Genomic DNA, 3,454 nt, shown 5'->3' with positions numbered 1-3,454 from the left:
TGCTGCTGCTGCTGCTGCTGCTGCCGCTGCCGCTGCTGCCGCTGCTGCTGCCACCAGTGCTACTGTAGCTTCTACAACTGTGTCTTTTTCCAGGGTGTTTCAAATAGCCTTCTCTTTATACTCAGGATGTGAAAAAGTTCCCAGATGACACTGTGAAAGAGACAAAATAATTTATTCTAGGAAAAAGAAATACTGAGGTAGAATTCTTAGAATACCGTGTGGGGCTTTGACTAGCCTTAGTATTAAATGTCTTTTTTTTTTCTACTTCACAATTACAAGGAGAAATCACTTAGAAGTGTTTCCTATAAAAATGTATACATCACTAGGTCTTAGGAACAAAACAACAATCAGTGTGTACAAACCTATGCATGCATGCAGGAGTCTGACCATTGGCAATAACCAGCAAACTATTCTGTTGATACTTATTCAATGACATTGCTTGTTATTAGTTCTGAAGCTTACTCAGTGTGATGTTATTTTAAAAATGTAACAATCTGTTCTTCAGCTTTTGACATTGATTGGCAAATTGCTAGGGCCAGTATCGCCTGAGAGAGTCCATGAACCAATAGCCCTCTAGTCCTCACCCTGTAGGAGCTAATTTCTTTCAGGAACATGGAGTCCAGGGGAAGAGATGAGGTCAGAAAGACAACTGTGTTCAGTGGGGTAGAAATCATTCATATTGAGACCCTGCTGGGAAGAGGAGAAATTCAGAAGAGGGAGAAGGCTTGGGGTTGAGGAAGAATTGTAAATTACTTAGAGAAGGTAAGAAGGTAAGAATTGGGTGTGGAAAATAGAAACTGGAGACAGAGGAGGGACCAACACACAGCAAACTGGGAAGGACAAACACAAAGGTACCTGGGCCCTGCCTGCTGCTGTGTCTCTGGAATTTCTCTCTGTGCCTCATTTCTGGGGAGAGACTCTGCTCTGCCCCAGCCGAGGTGTTTTTCTTGATGGAATGCAGCAACACAGCGTCCTGATGGCATTCCCCACCCTCCTTGTCCATCGCATGATGCCTCTGCGCCAGCCCCTGGTGCGGATGGGCTTATCCTCTGCTAGGGCACTGTGGGAGAGATTCTCTTCTCTCTTCTCACTGACGCTCTCTTCACTTATGCTGCTTGTTGAAAGCATGCAGGGGACACTCATGGCACGTATGTGGTGTTGGTCCTGTGTGCGTGTCATCTGGTTTGCCCGGAAGACAAGGCCATGCCCAGTGGATCTTCTGCCTGCTCTTTGCCTAAACTTCTGGCCATAGGCTGGCACTTGACCAATGGAGGATGGCCAGACCGATCTGCCAAGGATGGGAGCACTTCCACTCCTCTTAATTTTTAAACATGAAGCAGCACAAGCATCCATGGAAGGGAATGGGGCCTTAACTTGACTCACTGTTGGAGCCTGGGTTGAGCGGACTTCCCTCTGGAGAGCCTGCCTTTCCAATAAATAATATGCAGCCGACATTTCATTAAATTTTTCTTTAGTGAGTGATTCTCTAATATCTTTTGCTTGGAACCCAATATACTGCATCACATCTACAATGTCAGGATCTGGTCTGACAGGGGAGGGTTCCTCATGAATATTTTTTAATCCTTTCCAGTGGCCTTTTAGCCAAGGATGCTTCATTACTTCTGTGACTGTCGGCCTATATTTGGGGTTTACTGTCATTAGGAGGCTCAACAGGTCCTCCAGCTCGTCGGACACCCCACAGGGGGCAGGGTATACACCTGCCAGTATCTGCCTTTGCAGCTCAGGTATGGTGACCGAGTCGAATGGGACCTTTCCAACAACCATGTAGTACAATATCACTCCTAACGCCCACAGGTCACTTTTTCTTCCATCATATCCTTCCCAGAGGAATAACTCAGGAGCACGAAAAGCATAAGCACCACAGGGCTCATCCAACAAATCTCCGGGTTTGAATTGGGTACTAAGCCCAAAGTCAATTATTTTGATGCTCCCCTTGTTATCTATCATAATATTATCAGGTTTTAGGTCCCTATGCACTATCCCATGTCTGTGGCAGTAGCTCACTGCCGACAGTATTTGTAAAAATATTTGTCGGGCTTCGTCCTCCTCTATGTGGCCAGAATTTTTGATGTATTCATAAAGTTCTTGGCCTTCAACCAGTTCCATGATGAGGTATCCTCTTGTTTTGGTCTCAATCACTTGGAGAAGTGAGACAATATTGGGGTGTTTGATCTTTTTCATTAAATTGGCCTCCTTCATGCCTGGCTGGAACCAGGGCTTGTTCTTTACAAGAACTTTGACGGCCACGGGTGTGCCTGTGAGCCGGTGCTGGGCCAGGAGGACCTTGGCATAAGTCCCATGCCCGATAGTTCTTACAACATTATATTGGGAGTACAACTCTCCGTCCTCAGGGTTACTCGGCTGAGGGCTGGGAGGTGGTAACTCCTCTTCAATATGTGCAGGCATTGAATCACTACTAGTGGTACCTGAAAATAACATAAGAAGAATTAAAATCAAAATAAGGAAAACGATGTAAGGAAATGGAAACTAAAATTACTTCAAGTGCTACCTAAAATAAACAAAGAGTGCTTGGAATAAAGATAAGTAAAAGTTAGAGAACTAGATAAAAAAATATGAAAAAGATATGGGGGAAAAGCTAAAGTCAAAAAATCTTAAGTAAAATCCAACCACAAAACCAACCCCAAACTAGAAAGCCAAGAGCACACATATACTAAATATAGATGATGAAACTATAATCATAAGACAGCGGGTCTGGGAGGGCTACAGCTGATCAATATTATAAGTGGACGTTGATTGAAAAGAAATCATATGAAATAAATGAGAGGAGAAAGAATTAGTATAAGACTAAACAGATATATATCCCCCAGCACTTCAGAGAAAATTCCATTTCATTTCAGGACCTCATCGTCCACAACAAAACCATACTTCCCAAGAGCAAAATATTGAAAATTAAAATTCAATAACCATAAACAATAAGAAAGGTAAATATCAGTGAATATTAAACCTAAAACCAATTCCAAAATGTCATAGCCTCAACTTGAGTGGCCAAGGCCACAGCTGCTTTTTTCCTGATCAAGACTCTGAGAATGAGGCCACACAGTGTTAATGACACTTGAGTGGCTTTCAGTGTAGCCTTGAGACCATTCCAGCCTGCATCCCGGAATTCAGATTAGCATTGGCCAGGTCAGGCTCTTTGGTACCTGGTACTTGGGCTCACCTCCACTGTCGTTCCATGTGTCCTGGATGCTGCAGCTGCTCCAGGAACTACTAGATGTCCTCCCACTGAACCTCTCGGTCCCTGTGGGCTCATTTCCAGGCATCTCAAATACTGTCTGATGGAAAAAACAAAGTATCACAAAGGGCAAATATGTATAAATTATAAGCCAATGATAACATGTAGTGAATACGTTGAGAATCAGGAACAATGTAAAAATAGGAAACCAAAATACATGGAAAATGGAGATATTCTAGA

The 3,454-nt window shown here is 43.5% G+C and overlaps 1 pseudogene; it reads right to left on the bottom strand.

The window, feature by feature from the left end:
• On the bottom strand, positions 856-2,427 carry Gm7742 (predicted gene 7742; annotated as a pseudogene).

The sequence above is a fragment of the Mus musculus genome, chromosome 17 (genome assembly GCF_000001635.26).
Source record: "Mus musculus strain C57BL/6J chromosome 17, GRCm38.p6 C57BL/6J".
NCBI classification, from domain to species: domain Eukaryota; kingdom Metazoa; phylum Chordata; class Mammalia; order Rodentia; family Muridae; genus Mus; species Mus musculus.
This window is presented reverse-complemented; position numbering and strand designations above follow the sequence as displayed.